At 40.9% G+C, this 18,811-nt stretch overlaps 1 long non-coding RNA gene and 1 pseudogene across 1 annotated transcript in view; one reads left to right on the top strand and one right to left on the bottom strand.

Moving 5' to 3' along the window:
• The window catches only part of LOC138806260 (uncharacterized), a 109,924-nt gene that overhangs the window by 31,706 nt on the left and 59,407 nt on the right, over positions 1 to 18,811 (top strand). The gene's annotated exons all lie outside the window — the stretch shown is intronic.
• Positions 11,671 to 12,596, bottom strand: LOC138806259 (ras-related protein Rab-21 pseudogene; annotated as a pseudogene).

Below are 18,811 nucleotides of genomic sequence, written 5' to 3'. Positions count from 1 at the left end.
GGCAGCATCAGAATACACATTTTTCTCAGCAGCACATGGAACATTTTCTAAAATAGACCACATTTTAGGCTACAAAGCAAACTTGTCTGAATTCAGAAACATTGAAGTTATACCTTGCATTCTCTCTGACCACAAGGGAATAAAATTAGAACTCAACACCAAAAGCCACCAAAGAAAGTCCGGTATCACATGGAGGCTGAACAACACACTGCTCAATCACGAGTGGGTCATGGAAGAGATTAGAAAGGAAATTCAAATGTTCATGCCATTCAACAAAAATGAACACACAAATTACCAGCTCCTCTGGGACACAGCAAAGGCAGTACTCAGAGGCAAGTTTATAGCTCTGAGCTCCTACATCAACAAATTGGAGAGATCTGAAACCAACAATTTAATGACACATTTAAACCTCCTTGAAAAAGAGCAGCAAGATAAACCCCAATCCAGTAGACGGAAAGAAATAATTAAAATTAAATCAGAATTAAATGAATTAGAATCCAAAAAGACTATAGAAAGAATCAACAAAACAAAGAGTTGGTTCTTCGAAAAACTTAACAAAATTGACAGACCCTTAGCAAATCTTATCAGAAAAAGAAGAGAACACACCCAAATTAATAAACTCAGAGATGAGAATGGAAACATCACCACGGAAACAACCAAGATTCAGAACATTATAAGGGAATACTTCTCAAAACTTTATGCCAATAAGTTTGAGAACTTGACAGAAATGGACCTTTTCCTAGCAAATATTGACATGCCTAACTAAACCAAGATGAGTTAAACCATCTTAACAGGCTCATATCAAGCATTGAAATAGAAACAGCAATAAGAGACCTCCCAGCTAAGAAAAGTCCAGGACCAGATGGTTTTACAGCAGAATTTTACAAGGTCTTCAAAGCAGAGCTCACACCAATACTCCTCCAACTCTTCAATGAAATTGAAAGAGAAAGCTCACTACCGAACACATCCTATGAACCATCATAACCCTCATCCCAAAACCAGGCAGGGACTCATCAAAGAAAGAGAACTATAGACCCATTTCTTTGATGAACATTGATGCAAAACTTCTCAACAAAATTTTGGCCAATTGACTTCAACAGTTCATCCAAAAAATCATACACCATGATCAAACAGGATTCTTTTCAGGAATGCAAAGCTGGTTCAATATACGCAAATCAATTAATATTATTCATCACATCAACAGGAGCAAGAATAAGAACCATATGGTTATCTCAATAAATGCAGAAAAAGCATTCAACAACATCCAACACCTCTTTATGATGAAGGTTTTGGAAAAATTAGGAATCCATGGAACATTCCTCAATACAATAAAGGCTGTATATGACAAACCTACAGCCAGCATTATTCTTAATGGTGAAAAACTAAAGCCATTTCCTCTTAACTCAGGAACAAGACAAGGATGCCCACTCTCTCCACGTCTCTTCAATCTAGTATTAGAATGCCTAGCTACAGCAATAAGACAAGATGCAGACATAAAGCAGATCAAAATAGGGAACGAAGAAATAAAACTCTCCCTCTTTGCAGACGACATGATCTTGTATTTAAAGAATCCCATAGACTCCACCCCCAAATTATTCAAACTGATTCAAAATTTTGGCAAAGTAGCAGGTTATAAAATTAACCCCCCAAAATCAATGGCTTTTCTGTATGCCAACAATGAGAAAAGTGTGGCTGAAATTAGGAAAGCAACTCCATTTGTAATAGCCCCACAAAAAATAAAATACCTAGGAATTAACTTAACCAAAGAAGTGAAGGACCTCTATGATGAAAACTTTAAAATCTTGAAAAAGGTAATCAACACAGAACTTAGAAAATGGCAAAACCTCCCATGCTCCTGGATTGGAAAGATTAACATCTTCAAAATGGCAATACTTCCCAAGGCTATCTACAAATTCAACTCCATACCTATCAAAATTCCAACCTCATTCTTCAAGGAAATAGAAGAGACAATCCATAAATTCACATGGAACAATAAAAGACCCCGAATAGCAGAAACGCTCCTCAACGGAAAGAACACTGCTGAAGGAATATCAATACCAAATTTCAAACTCTACTATAAAGCCATAGTAATCAAAACAGCCTGGTATTGGCATAAGAACAGACCTCAGGACCAATGGAATAGAATTGAAAACCCAGAAATGAACCTAAGGACCTATAGCCTAATCTTCGATAAGGGAGCTAAAACAATAGAATGGAAGAAAGACAGCCTCTTCAGTAAATGTGCTGGCAAAATTGGTTAACTACATGTAGAAAAGTAAAGCTAGATCCTTATATATCACCCTGCACCAGAATCAACTCCAAATGAATCAAAGACCTTGAAGTAAAAGCAGACAGTCTGAAAACATTACAGGATGGAATAGGAGAAACCCTAGGTCTCCTTGGCTCCGGCCAAAACTTTCTGAATAGAGACCGGAAACACAACAAATCAAAGAAAGGTTGGACAAATGGGAGTGCATGAAGTTGCAGAGCTTCTGCATGGCAAAGGACATAGCTAGCAAGATCAATAGAAAGCCCACGGATTGGGAGAAGATCTTCACTAGCCATACAACAGACAAGGGTCTCATATCAAATATAAACTTGGAACTCAAAAAATTAAATCCCCCAACAACAAATCCTCAAAGTAACAACTGCCCAATAAATACGTGGGCTAAAGACAAAGAAAAACTTCTGTGAAGAAGAAAGAAGGATAGCCAATAGACACATGAAGAAATGCTCAAGCTCCATAGCCATAAAAGAAATGCAAATCAAAACAATATTGTGATACCACCTCACTCCAGTTAGAATGGCAAAAATCAAGAACTCTAGCAACAACAGATGCTGGAGGGGATGTGGACAGAAGGGAACCTTACTGCATTGTTGTTGGGAATGTAAACTTGTTCAACCAGTTTGGAAAGCAGTATTGGAGGTTCCTCAAAAGACTTCACATAGAGCTCCCTTATGACCCAGCAATCCCACTTTTGGGCATTTACCCAAATGTTTACAAACAAGACCACACTAAAGCTACCAGCACTACTATGTTTATTGCAGCATTATTTACCATAGCTAAGATATGGAACCAACCCAGATGCCCCTCAGTAGATGAATGGATCAAGAAAATGTGGTATCTATACACAATGGAATTCTATGCCTCCATCAGAAAGAATGACATTGCCCCATTTGTCAGGAAATGGAAAAACTTGGAAAAAAATTATATTAAGTGAAGTAAGTCAGGCCCAAAGAAACGTTAGTCCCATGGTTTCCCTTATTTGCAATATCTAGTATATGTATGAGTCAAGCGGAAAAGGTCAGATAATGTGATGTTACGAAAATGAACCCTTAGATATGTATTTTAATGTTTTTTTTCTTTCATGCATGTGTTTCTAACGCATTTATAAGATTATTTCTTTGTTGTTTTGTATGTCTCTCCCCCACAGTATAACCCCTGCTTTCAGTATATGTGATGTCAGTATAACTTGTGGGGAGATGGGGAAAAACAAGTCGTTTAACGATACAGGTGAACCTGTTGCAACAATGAGAAGTACAAGTTGTCATGTCGAAAATGAGCTTTACAACGTTGGTGTGTGTGGGGAGGATTGTGTGGGGGGGTGTGGGGGGAGGCTGGGAAGGGATGTAAAGGGTAAACAAAGGAGGAGGCTGCAGTGCTTGATAAGAAATGTATGCATCATCCTGCCCATGTAATCGTAACACCTCTGTACATTATGTTCACAAAAAAATAAAAATAAAATAAAATGAAAAAAAAAGACTATCAGTAAGAAAATGACCAAAATAAGGTATAGATTAGATGTTGGAACATACTCTATATACAAATTGCCCAAAAGCATATGAAAAAGTGCTCAGTGTCTTCAACCACCAGGAAAATATAAACTAAACGCATAATCTGATACAAGTGTATGTTTTATAATGGGAAAATTAAAATGACTAACAACATTATGTTAGGTTTCTAGGGCTGAAATAACAAAATACCACAAATGTAGCTCGTCAAGAAATGTACAAATATAGCTTGATAAGAAATGTACTTTATCAATAAGAAAGTGCTCATATAACTGTAACCCCTCAGTACAGCATTTTTCAATAAAAAACTTACAAATAACGTAAGTATAAAATATTTATTTGGTAGTCCATATTCAAAAGAAGAGTTCTTGAGACTAGAAGTATGAGATCAAGTTCTCAGGAAGTTTGATTCCTTGTACATCCAGGAGGAACATTAGTCCAATATTTGCAACTTTGTTTACAATTTCTGGTGCTCCTTGGCTTGTAGATCAATCATCACCATTTCTGTCTTCAAGTTTACAAGTGATTTTGACTGTGACACGTGTCTTTCTGTGTGCCCAGATTATTGTTTTATGTAAGAGCAATGTCGTATTGGTTTAAAGCCCTGTTACCTTGTCTGAATACACATGCAGCTCCTCTTTTCCCATTAGAAAGTATTAGTAGTTACGACTTCAACATCTAGGGGACACAGTTCAACCTCTATATTCAACATCAAATATTTGTGAACGTGTGGCACAAATAGAAAGTGTTTTGTGTGTTGCTTGGAATGGTGAAACCACTTTGGGAAAGATTTACCTGCAGAAAGACTACTCCTAGGTATTTTCTTCCAAGGACTTCCTGGAAAATACCATTTAGTGGGAGCTAATGGTTAAATGTTCATAAACTTGTTACTTATCCAAGAGAGAGGACAAATGATGTTCTCATCAACTTTGATTCAGACTAAAAGATCTGCTTCTGTAGTGGCAGAGTCATATCATTCTTTCTGAGAGGCTTCAATTCTTTACCATGTAAGCCACTCCACATGGCTGATTATGTGTCTTTACAACCCAGCCAACCCTGTGTCTTTTTAACATGGCTGCTGCTTTCCCTCAGATTAGAAAAATCCAAGACCACAAAGAAGAAGAATATCACAATTCCTCTTATGACTTAGCCTTAAAATTTCATTATGGTGTTGCAAGTCCCTGGCTCCCTTCTATAATCCGAGCTAAGCAGGAAACTGAGATCTGTGGTTCATGATTTGAAACCAGCCCAGGCACAAAAGTCTCAGAGTTTCTATCTCCAATTAAGCAGCAAAACAGTGTACTAGAAGTGTGACTTAAATCATAAAATGCAAACCATGAGCAAAAAAGCCAAGTGAGAGAATGAGGCAATGAGTTTAATTCCTGTATAAATAAATAAGTAAATAAATAAATAAATAATCAACTATGGAAACTTTTCTTATTTTAGGAGCAATCCTCTTAGTCTAGTTCATACACAATGGGAGACAAATGCAACATTCAAGGGATTAATTGTTAAAAGAAAATTGGGGACACAATTTAAAACTACAAGACAAATTTAGTCTTCTATAACTGTTGTTATACTAACAGTGAAGAAACAATTAGAAAACAGCACTAGACATTAACAAGTTATTCTTTTATCCCCAATAGCTTTCTATACTTGTGAACTCAAACAAAGGATATTTGAAAATGAAGCTCTTCTTCACAATGTCCCTAATAGTGATAAGTATATTGCAATCAATTGTACTTTACTGCACAATTTGAAAATGCTATCATGAATATTGGTAATTAATAAAATGTGGAAATTCAAACATCCCTCTTAATACTGCAATTAAAATTACACCGTTGGGACTGGGGATATCACTCAGTGATAGGGTGTTTGCCTAGTAGATGTGAGGGCCTGAATTACATCTCCAGTACCACTAAAATAATAATTTTTATATGATATTGTTTGAAACTCAGTAGCTGTATGTCCTACCAGTTAGAATGTAGACTAACAGAGTATAGATACTCATTAAATTAGATATTTTTCCATCAAAGAATAGAACCTGATATTTGGTCTTCACAAATCTGAAATGACCCATGGAAAATTAGCAAGGTGAGAGGCTAGGGGAGTGGCAGTATTTTCTACTGGTCACTGCAAGGATACTACACTGGGCAGCCTAGATGTTTCTACAAGCTTACTAAGTGACAGTGTATTGCCTGTGAGCCCAAAGTATGCTGTCTTCCTATTTAAAGATTATGGTGCTAACAGGATTCCAGACATGTAAACCAATTCACACCCTGTTAATGTTGGTTTCTCAGGTCAGCAGTTCAGGGTAGACTTAAAATAAGGCAAACAGAATTCAATTACCTTGAGAGAACACACACACACACACACACACACACACACACACACACACACACACACACACACACACACACACACACACACACACACACACACACACACACACACACACACACACACACACACACACACACACACACGGTTAGCACTTAACATCAGCACAAGGTTATATTTCTTTTATGTTAGGGATTTTAACTATAATCCTAAAATGGCAGTGGGGCAGTAAGCTACAGTGTATGAAAGTATTTTTGAAGTTGTGGTTTTTAAGCATCAGCACAGAAAGGCCATCTTGATGACATTCCCCTCCCCCCCTTTGTTAGCATGAGGCATTGTATCAAATGATCACAGGAGTTAGAAAAAATGACCATCTCTATCGAGAATAAAGAGCCAGTAATTTATTACATACATAACAAGTACATTACTGGTTGGTAGGAAACATACACACACAGAGTCACACATGCACATATACATGCATGCACATGAAATGGATGTTTAAGATTATTTGGACAAATCTTTCTACTCAGGAAATTAGCAATTATTTAAAAAATCATCTTTAACCTATCAGAATGGTTATCATCAAGAAAATAAACACCAAATTCACATGTTAGTAAGGATGGCATGGAAAGGGATGCTTGTACACTGTTGGTGTGATGTACATTATTACAACAAATATGGAAATCCTCAGTATGAGACTGCCTCAGAAAAGTAAAACTGTGGTACCACTCCTGGGCTCATATCAGAAGGAATGTAAGTCAGCATACATCAAGAAACCTGTACATTTAATTTTATAGCATCACTATTCACAATGGCCAAACCTGGGGATCATCTAAGTGCCCATTATCCAGTGAACAAATAAAGAACAAATACCACGTGAACATGTAATGGAGTGATATTCAGCCATAATGAGGAATGGAATTATATCATTTGCAGGAAAATGGATGAACTAGACATCATCATATTAAGCAAAATAAGCCACAGTGCAGGTAGATTTGATATGTGCCCTTTTAGGTACAGAACCTAGAACTTAATAAATAATAGCCAGAGACCAATGGGAAGGGGGAAGGCAAAATGAGGGGACAAAGGTGGGATGAATATGATTAAAGTACTTTATATATGTATGAAAATAGAATAATGAAAACTGTGAAAATGTCCAAAAAGAAGGAAGAGTAGTGTGGGAGTGAATTCAATCAAAAGCAGGCACATATAGAAATAATCACCATGAAACTTCTTTGATCAGTTGATATATGATTATCAAAATATACATGTACACGTTTAATTCCAAAGGTATTAATTTTAACGTTCTCAAGTTTTTGGTTCAATATGTTATGACACTAAAAAGATTTCTCAAAGTAAAAGAACATTGGAATGACATGTAAAACTAAGCCCAGTGTGTGTGTGTGTGTGTGTGTGTGTGTGTGTGTGTGTGTGTGTGTGTGTGTGTGTGTGTGTGTGTGTATTAGAGCAAAGATAATTTTTGCTCTTAGAATGTTGAGCCATATTGCCTTTTGGTTAAAAGCCAAATGCAGTGGTTACATTGCATGAATAAGGATTGCAATGTCATAGACAATGGTCATGATAAACTTGTATAAATAAGTCTGGAAGAGTGTTCCAACTAAAAGGGAGTGTCTTGATTTATATAAAAATGCTCTAATGGTTATCATCAGATGATGTCAAAAATACAGTGAGAAATAAGCATGTTATGTTTTAACAAGTAACAGCTCATTTGAATTTGTTAGTGGTCCTTGAAAACTGAAAGAGCATTGATTAAAAGGGATGTTTAATAAAATTAAATGGTAGACAGTTTGGAAATAACAATACTATATATTATATAAAAAGATTGCTTATCTTTTCTGCAGTGTGAAACTCTACAGGGCCCAAGATTAATTACAAAAGTGTAGAACATGGGAAAATGTACCTCACATAGGGCTGTAAATTATTTGGTCTCACAATTCTTAAAGTTGAGGACTAGACACAGGTTCCTTAGATATATCTGAGAAATAGTATGTTTTTAAAAAAAACATATATAGGAATGTTACCTACGTATATTCAGTATTGTATTGACCATACAATCAACAACTTAATATCACTACAATTTGCCATGTAAACATTCAAATCAGTTCAATCAAGACACTGAATAATAAAATTAAATAAAAAAATAATCATGTCATGATCCAGGATATTTTAGATATTACAACCAAATATTTGTTTAAAATTGCACTTCACATTCATCTGCTGCATTTGTCATCACATAATATTCTGAAACTTGATTATCTACAAAAATCCTACACTACTCAGCAAGTTGGATATGGTTCTTCTATGCACAATGTTTATATTTTGGTGAAGTAACAACCAAAGAGCTACCATCAGGGCTTTGTACACTTTCAGATTTCTTGCTCCTGGTTATGAGCCACACTACCAGCCCTGCTCTTTGATTGTTATTTTAGAGTGGAGTTTTAGTGACTTTTTTGGAGTTTCCCATCAGAGCTTGCTTCAAATTATTACCCTCTAGATTGGAGCATCCTAAGAAACTAAGATTATAGGCATGATCCATTGACACCCAACTAAGAAGTCATATGGTCTAAAGATAGTAGTTAGCTAGACCTGAATATTTTCATTTGATAAGAACTATATAACTTGTAGATGGGGATGAGGGGAAAACTGGGAGAGACTGAGGTAAGGGATGACATTGTTCAAAAAGAAATGCACTCTATCTTACTTATGTAACTCATCTGTACAACAACTTTACAATAACAATAAATAAATTGAAAAATAAAATACAGAAAAAAGAAACCAAAATTAACATGATATTAATAAAGAGCATGTTAGAAGAGCACAAAAGTGCAAGTTGTTAAAAATTCACATGCCATTTTACTTAAAGCTTCCAAGTTGGACAGTCTGGTGCATCGATTTACATTTCACTGGCTAAAATAAGTTGAGGTTTGAAGTCTACAAACAATGGGATAGGAAATCATATCTCTTCCCCCATTATTAACAACAATAACATTGCACAATTGCTTATCCAAGCACCACTGTAGAACATTTTAATTCAAAAATGGTTTTGGCCAGTCAAATTTATGAAACACTTTTGGTTTTGTGATATGTAATTTTAGGTTTGAAATATTTGCTTCCATAATGTTTCTTTTCTTATAATTATATTCAAAAGCTATGTAATTTTCACTAAAGAATCATAGTTCCTCTATAGCTTGGTTATTTCGAATTCTCCCAGACTTTTGTTCCTTATAATAATCATTCCTGGTATTATGAAAACCTTTGTAAGTTTCTTTCTGGACATGAAATTCTCTCTTTTGACTAGACACCCAGAAAAAGAATAACTGGGTCAAAGAGTGAGAATATTTTAGAGTTCTTTAAATAATTTGACAATTTGCTTTTCAAAAGGGTGGTTACAATGGTGACTCCTACTTGCAGTATTTTAGAAGCTCATTTGTGCCACATCCTTATTGATGATGGTATTATAAATGATAGGAAATATTTCTGAGACAAGTTCTTCTCCGAGGTATATTTACCATCCTTGTATTTTTTAATTTCTTTTTTCTATCTGAGTACGATTTGATTCAAATAGTCCTACCAGAAGTTGACATCTTTGAGAAGACAGGGATTCTCAAAGTCTAGTAGCTAAATCCTCATTTTCTACATGCCTACTTAATAAAGGAGACATGAAAAAGTCATCTACTGAGTAAGTACATTAGGAAGTTAGTATGGGATTTTATTTAAATGTTTATTTCTTTGATTAGTCAAGGTGAAACTTTTATATATTTGTCTAAACCAGTTTTGTTTTTGCCTCTGTTACTTGAGCCTTCTTTCCTTTGGCTCATTTGTTTATAATGACATAGTACTTTTCTTAGCAAAGTAGGTTAACTCTTGGGGACTAGGGCTATAAATCATTGGTAGAGTTCATGCTTGTGATTTGTGGGGGAGCTGGGTTTACCCCCAGTACTGAAAGTAAATAAGAAAAGATGAAAGATAAACTGTTTATATAACAAAACAGTATTCCTTTCTGGTATAGCCAATATCTATCTCTAATATATTGTTTCACCTTTAATCCAATTGATACTTAGGGACATTTAAATTATTTTTTAAATATAAATCTGTCAGTTTTTGCAAGTTTTCTGCCTAGGTGAAATTGTGAACTGATTATTTTTTCTAAACAGTTTATGATTCATAGGCTCCTGTATTATGTGATTGTGAATGAAGCTGCTTTCTAATGAACAGAGGAAAATAGATATTGTGTATTTTATATCTCAAACTACTTCAACCCTTAACATTTCTTATATGATTCAAGGGCCACTCAAAAAAGATAAATTACCCTTAGTTCTTTTTGATCATTACACTGTACTCTTTACCTCAATTTAGTCTAAGAATTTTTTTTCTGTTGAGCACAAAAGAAAGATTAGCACAAATCAATCATTCCAAACAGAAAAACAACCCTTAGAAAGTGTCCTGGTCTCAATGAATCAGGAGAGCCAACTTCATAACTGAAGGAAATGTTGAGCTCAGAATTATGTAATCCAAGTCCACTGCAATTTGAATTGCTAGGGTCATGGCCAGGTGGCACACAGTACTGTGTCTGGAATTTAAGATGAGGTAACTGCTTGTTGTGGATGAAACATTGTTCTTAAGGGCCACTCTGGAGTCATCGACCTCCACCTTTTCAAGATGACTTCACCAAGCAAAGAAAGGTAAGTGGGCCTGGGGACACACGGCTGATTCAGAAACACTGCAATGGCCACTTCATGGCTACGAAGTCAACTTATATCCTTTACAGGGAAGAAGACCTTTCAAGAAGTCTCAATTAAATCTGGTGCTAGACACTGTTAGCAATATAACATTGTTTACTGGATGGTTTTCACATTATGTATTCTTTTTTTTGGGGGGAGGGGTCCTGTCGTGGAGCCTGAACTCTGGGCCTGGGCGCTGTCCCTCAGCTCTTCAGCTCAAGGCTAGCACTCTACCACCTAAGCCACAGCGCCACTTCCAGCTTTTTTCTTTTTTGCTTATGTGGTGCTGAGGAATCAAACCCAGGGCCTCAGGCATGCAAGGCAAGCGCTCTACCACTGAGCCACCTTCCCAGCCCACATTATGTATTCTTATACCATTAAAAAAAGAAGAAAAAATCTGAGAGTTAAGAGGAAACTTTTGGAAGTATGTTTGCTACCTTGATTGTGCTGATTTCACAGATACTTGCATCTATCAGATTCATCAAAATATATCATTTATTTTTGGTAAAAGCAGATAAAATATTTAATATGTAATTTCCAACCAGCTCAGCATACAGGATGAATATAGATTATATCAAAGTAGTAGACAGGGGTCTGTGCAAACCCTGAAAAAATAGTACTTCACATATCTGCTAATCAAAAGCCAAAAATAAAAATTTGCAGTTTAGGAGTGATACAATTCAAACTACCACAAAATACAAAGAACTGCAAAAAACGTATACCATACCAACAACATATGTTATTAAATAAAGATTTGATTTAAAAGAATATAAATGAAGCCTGTAAATATGTCTTTTCTACATGCATATTATTCCTCATTAAAGAAAAAAATGTAAAAAGGCCATTGGTAATTGCTTTGTTAACATTTGTAGAAAATGCCAATTCTCTGGTCACACACTCCACTAAGTTTAGCACTTAAGGTCTCTGCAGTGTTATAAACGTAATTTAAAATACTGTTAATTCTATAACTCCATTGGTAAAATAATGTGACTTGGAATATGGCAGTCTTCATGTTGAGAGCAATGATCCACAGTTTTGTTTTTAAATTTCTTAGGCATGAACAGTTATCCAGAAGAACAGCACCCTCCTCCACTGCTCTGGGCTTGAGGTCATCATCAATCATCTGTACACCTCGCCTGGCAGCTTCTGGTTGACTACAGCCATTGCCTTTTGCCCTCTCATCCACTTGGGCTGTCTCTATCCTTCGTTTACAAAGGTCAAGAAAGAGCTCCTCAATTCCTTTGTTTGGCTGAAGTAGGATAATGTTTTGCTCCCACAGACTCTGCACATGATTCTGCTTCTTGAATGGACACGTCTCTCTTTTTCCAAATCTATTTTATTACTCACTATACATAAACAGATTTCATTTCCCAACATTTTCCGTAATTCTTACCTTCTGAAAAGAATCTTCATCTGCTCTATCATAAACTAAAGTAGCTCCATTTGAATCTCTGTAGTAAAGAGGACCCAATGCATGGACTCTCTCTGGACCCGCTGTATCCCATATAGCAAGGTTAACTCTTTTCCCTCTGATATATAACTTCGTTGTTAAGAAAGACGCCTGTAGAGTGGTGATGTGCTTATCCTTGAACTTGTTCTCTCAACAGCGCAGCGCCAGCGATGTCTTCCCGATGCAGCCTTCTCGGAGCAGCACCACCTTGAATGAGTAGGCTTGGCCCGCCGCCTTCTCTGCCCCGCCGCCCAGCCGCCTGCTGCACCCATCCCCGACGCTGCTGGCCGCAAGAGCCAGAGCGCTGCGCCAAGCTCCCCACAGCCCCGGCCTGCTCACCCAGCCCAGCCCCGCCGCCCACCTGGCCCCTGGCTCCTCTCCTCCTCTGACAAGGCCCTGGAAGGGCCGACTGAAAGTCCTGGAAATGAAGAGCCCTCAGCCACCACGTCAAGAGTGTTCCCTCTCCGCCTCCTTCTAATGGCGTCTCCTTCCTCCTATCTCACACTCCAAAAATATATCATTTAAATGTGTGTGTTTTATATCAGTCTTACTTTAGTAAAACTTATTTTTGTTCCCATGCGGGCCCTGGGGCTTGAATTTAGGAGCTGGTGCTGACCCTGAGAGTTTTCCCTCCAGGCTAGGGCTCTACACAGCTTCACTTCTGGCTTTTTGGTAGTTCATTGGAGACTAATTGGTGCCCAGCTAATAGAATCGTTTTAAAAATATCGATCGCAGCTGGATGCCGGTGGCTCACACCTATAATGCTAGCTACCCGCAGGCTGAGAGCTGAGGATCCCAGCTCAAAGCCAGCTCAGGCAGGACAGTCTGTCAGGCTCAGCTCCAAAAAGCCAGCAGTGGAGTTGTATCTCACGTGGTAGAGTGCAGACTTGAGCAAAAGAGCTCAAGGTGGCTCAGTGGTAGAGTGCTTGCCTTGCATGCATGAGGCCCTGGGTTCGATTCCTCAGCACCACATAAGCAAAAAAAAAAAAAAAAAAAAAGAGCTCAGGGACCGTGCCCAGGCTCTGAATTCAGGCAGGATGGGCGTGCACACAGAGAGAAGGGAGCCTGGCAAACTCAAACTGCTGAATGGTTTAGAGGAAAGCATCCCAGATGAGTGTTAGGTCCACGGGGAGACAAGGCCCCTTCCTTTGGATTTTCCCCGGTGCCCCCTGGAAGTCCCTGCCCAGCACCTGTGAACCAAGCAACCGCTCTGCCTGGGGCAGTGGGCGGTCCCTCAGGCTCTGAGTTCCCCACCCACTGAGGTCAGCCCCGCCTCCGCGTGGCCACACCCCTAGATAGGCTCCTCCCACCACATGCCCCGCCCCGTGTTGGCCTCCATCTTGTGCGGGCAGCGGTTTGGCCACGCCCCTCCGGAAACCGACTTCGGCCTGAACAGCATGGCAGCTTCCTCCAGGGCAGCCTTCGGTCTGGTGCGGGGACTCCGATGAGGAGAGGGTCGCTGGGTCCCGGGCTTCCCTTCTGGAGGGTCGGTCTGCTTCCTGCCTCCTCCCCCCTGGAGCCCAAACTGCTAGAGGAGCGAACCCCACCCCGACCTCTGCCTGCACCACTGCGGGCTGCCGCCCGCGACACCGCTTCCGGTTTCCTGCCTACTTCCGGTGAGCGACTCCTAACTTAAGTGCCTGCAGTTGGTCTCTTTCAGGTCCCCCCAGTCCCTGCAGTGGGCTCTGCTCAGACCCGAGTCCTCCCTAGCCTCCCACCCTCAACAGCTGGCCTAAGTCCTCACTGACTCTTCCCTGTAGATCCTCACCTGATTTCCCACATCCTCACTGCCCCTCCATCTTCACTGGCCCCGCCTACATCCTCACTGACTCCTCCCCTCCACATCCTCACTGACTCCACCCCGCATGGCTTCACTGCCTCTTGTGCTCTCCACATCCTCACTGACTCCTCCCCTATGACTTCACTGGACTCCTCTCCCTCCATCCTCACTGACTCCTCCCCCTATGACTTTACTGGACTCCTCCCCTCCACATCCTCACTGGGTCTGCCCCCCATGTCCTCACTGACTTCTCCCCCACATCTTCACGGACTCTGCCTCCCATGTTCTTACTGACTCCTATCCCCTCCACATCCTCACTGACTCCTCCCCACATAGCTTAACTAACTCCTCCCCTTATGTCCTCGCTACCTCTGCCCCCTACGCCCTCACTGACTCCACCTCCGATGTCCTTGCTGGTTCCATCCCCTAAGTCCTCACTGATCCACCACCAACCTCTTCACTGACTCCTCCCCCCTCCACATGCTCATTGACTCCACCCCATGTCCTCACTGACTCCTCCCCTCCACATCCTCATTGACTCCACCCATGTCCTCACTGACTTCTCTCCCCTCCACATGCTCACTGACTCCAGCCAGCATGTCCCCACTGATTGCTCCCCCTATGTCTTCACTGACTCCTCTCTCTTCCTTGTCCTCATTGACTCCTGCCCCCCAAATCCTCACCGACTCTTCCCCTGTGTCCTCACCGACTCCTCCTCCACATCCTCACCAGACTCCTCTTCATGTTTCTTATTCCAAGGGGGTCCCATGAATTTCTCCCTATCTGGGATACCACTTATGATGTCTTTGCACTCTGTCATTACCCTTTTACTCAAGGATTCTGTAAAGCAGACCACCTTATCATTTGTTGCAATGTAGTCTAGCTACAATATGAGCTAGATATTTGATCTCAATAGCCCCCAAATGGGACTAGATTATAATATTCTCAGAAATTTGGACAATTGCTGCTGACCGTTGGTAAATGGCCAGAGTTCAGGCTTTCTTTGCTCTCTGTGCTTGTCCTTCTCTCTGCCAATCTAGCCCAACTTTCCCTATCCTCCTGGCTTAGGGGCAGCCTGTCTCTGCCAAAACACCTAAGAGCCTGGAGCCTCTTTCTGAACCCAAAATACCCTATCCCCTATTCGACATTGAGGACTCTGGTCCTCCTTCCCATTCTAAACCCTCTGTGCCTTCTCTCACTGCTTCAGCTCCTTTTTTTTTTTGGAGAGGGGGGTTTGGTCATGGGGTCTGAACTCTGGGCCTGGGCGCTGTCCCTCAGCTCTTCAGCTCAAGGCTAGCGCTCTACCACTTGAGCCACAGCGCCACTTCTGGCTTTTTTCTTTTTGCTTATGTGGTGCTGAGGAATCGAACCCAGGGCCTCAAGCACGCAAGGCAAGTGCTCTACCACTGAGCCACCTTCCCAGCCCTGCTTCAGCTCCTTTTTATTCACCTCCAATAGCTCATATCTGATCCTGTACTGATGGCTCACGGTCTTCTCCAGCGCACTTATACCCTCTGCGGGAGGTGGTAGGGCTGAAGGGAGTTATTGGTGTTCATGCCATTTTACAATGACCTTGGGAGAAGTGACCCTAATAATTACAGCAAAGAGTTTAAATACCTTGTTCAGGCCCATGACCTCACTTGGCATGCTCTGTGTGCAGGGCTATCCTCTACTCTTACTCCTGAGGATAAGGAAAGGGTTTGGGCAGGAGCCCAGGCACATGCTTATAAGACTCACTGTTGAGACAGTAACTTCTTGGTAGAGGTGATGGCTGTGTCCAGGAAAGAGCCCAATTGGGATTACCAAAATAATGCTCCTGGAGGGGAAACAGAAATAGGAGGGTAACCTGCCTGGTGGCCAGCCTCCAGAAGGCAGCCTGCTACCCAATTAACTATGATAAACTAAAGGAGGTTACCAGCGACCCACTGAAAACCTGGCGGAATTGCTGATCGCCTCATGGTGGCACTCAGCCTTATACTAAGCTGGACCCAGAGTCAAAGGATGGTATAGTGGTCCTTAATACCCATTATCTCCTATTCAGTTCCCAAAATTAAAGTTGAAAAAGGCTGAGGATGGCCCTCAAATTCCCCTTCCCCCCCAACAAGATCATGGCTTTTAAGGTTTTCAACAATCAGAAGGAATAGAAAAAAGATGATAAAGCTGATCATGATAGGAAAAATTGCCAGCTCCTGTTTGCTGCCCAACAAGCTCCTCGAAGAAGCACCCAATATATGCCACCAGTACCATGCCTTAAAGTGTGGCAAAGAAGATCACTGGGGGAAAGCTTGTCCTACTCTGTGACCACTCTCTGCACAACAGGGACACTGGGGAGTTGACTGTCCCTCCTCATCTCTACAAGGTGGGCCAGTCCTTCCCCCCCACACACACACATAGGGAGGAGCCCAACTTATCCAAGATATTTTGCTTAGTGTTGGAAGACTGATTGTCTCTCAGGCTGCTGGATCCCACAAACATCACAATGGAGGCATGCACGATATCTCTTCAGGTTGCAGGCAAACTGTATCCTTTCTTCTGGATACAGGAGCCAATTATTGGGACTATTCTGGCCTGTGTTTTCCTGGAAGATCTCAGTGGTGGTTGTAGACCTTGCTTTTGCCCTGCAACTACCAGACAGGTCCCATGTAGAATAGATAACTATTTTTTTCCATTCCTTTTTAATCTTACCCCACTGTCCCACATCCCTTCTAGGGAGAGACTTACTCTCTAAATACCAAGACTTTCTCTCATTCCACAGTCCAAGACAGCCAATACCGATTTTAGTTTTGTCCTTCTATGAGTCTCTGCTCATATCCTCCCAACAGGACCCTTTCCCCCTCCCTCCAGATCTTACTAATCTTCTCATCTGGGATATTTCTACACCTATGATTTCTCAACACCATACTCCTGTCCTCATTAAACTTAAGGATCCTACCCATTTCCCCTTGATCTAGGCAAGGTTTAAAATACTTCATCCTCCAACTTACTAACAACATCTTATGCCCGCTAACTCCCCTTTAGCAACCCAGTCCTACCAGTCATTAAAACCAATGGAACCAATGGCTTAGTGCAGTACTTGTGCTTTATTAATGCTACAGGCCTCCCTATTCATCCAGTAGTGCCTAACCCATACATTCTCTTTTCACAGACCTATCCTCCTGGGAAATTTCCCTACTAAAGATCCAGAGACTCCACTAACAGGCTTTCTTCCTGTTCTCACTTTCCTTAGACATGTGTTAGGCCAACAAGCTGATGAATGCCTCCCCTAGCCTCATGAAGGCCCTTAATTTTTCCAGGGGATCAAGTCTTTCTCAAGGTACTTAATCTGTCTGGTTTACATCCTAAGTGGACAGGCTCTCATTAGGTCTTGCTGACCTCTCCCATCACAATTAAGCACAATAGAGAGGCTCAGTGTTTTCTCTTAAGAGTAATAAAAAGGAAGTGGTGCTGTGGCTCAAAGTGGTAAACAGCTGAAAAAAAAAACTGTTCTTGCCTCTTCTATACTAATGATGACTCCAAGGTATGCTTGCTCTTCTCGCCCACCTACCAAGACCCTGCCCTCTCGCCTACCTACCAAGACCCTGTTCATAAGATTCGTCATCCAAACACACATAGATATTTCCCACCAAGGAACTGTTGTCGATGCCTTCTCCATGACCAGACAATACTACTGCCTTCTATTTCTAGTGTTGATGCTCCTTGTCAAGAGGAAGAAGCCAGAGAAAGTTGGTACCCTTGGAAACTATCAAAAGGCTGGAATGTTCTGTCTGCCTAGGGAAAAATGGCCCCTTACCTTGTTTCTCTCTCCCTTGCACCCTAGAAATATCCAACCAGCACTAGTAACCCAGGCAACTGCCATGGCTGGGGTCAGGGGGCGGTCCCTGAGGATCTGATCCCCATCCTCTGAGGTCACCTCTGCCTCTGCTGTGGCCACAGCTCCTCCCCTGCTCTCCCTGATATAATCTCTCTCCTCCTGCCATAAGCTCTCTTGCCCTGCAAGCCTCCATCTTGTGTGGCTGTCAGTTTGGTCTCCCCCAATCCCCATCTCCCCTTTTGCCCCTCTCTCCCTCTTCCCCCTCCTCCTCACCTTTCCCTCTCACCAGTCCTTCTCTTCCTCTCTTCCTCTTTGCCTCTCTCCCTCCCCTGCCCTCCATTTCTCATCTTTGTCTTCCCCTGAACTCTGTGGGAGTTTCCTTTCCACAACCCTTACAGTAAGGATTTGGACTCTGACAGAGAGCACAGTCACAAGATGCCTAGGAGAGCCTTGATGGCTGGAATAGGGTTTGAAGGTGGCTCTTGAGTCTGGTGAGCTTAGGCTTTCAAACCTGTGAAGATTTGGAGGTGATTGTAATACCTTGGTGTTTTATTATTAGGAAAGCCATGCAATATTTGTATGAGAGAAAGTATCATCTAGAAAAATAATGTAAATATTGTGTAAGTCAGTCAGTAAATATTTAGTACCTATTATGGAGAAAAGTGCTGATACTACAGCTGTGAACAAAATAGTCACAGCTACCCTCTCATGTTGTTCATAGCATAAGGGAGAAACAGACATCACACCAGTGGGTGTAAATAAAAAACTGAACAATCACAGTAAACAAAGTCATCTTTATATACCAGAGCCTCAGATACCTCTATTTTCCTGGGTCTTTTCAGTTTGTAGTGTCCTTTCCTAACAGGGTTGGCCAATACTGTCACAGGCTGGGTGCT

The sequence above is a fragment of the Dipodomys merriami genome, unplaced genomic scaffold (assembly GCF_024711535.1).
Source record: "Dipodomys merriami isolate MVZ:Mamm:240054 unplaced genomic scaffold, mDipMer1.0.p SCAF_4, whole genome shotgun sequence".
NCBI lineage: Eukaryota > Metazoa > Chordata > Mammalia > Rodentia > Heteromyidae > Dipodomys > Dipodomys merriami.
The sequence above is the reverse complement of the archived record's forward strand: the minus strand, read 5'-3'. Positions and strand labels throughout refer to the sequence as shown.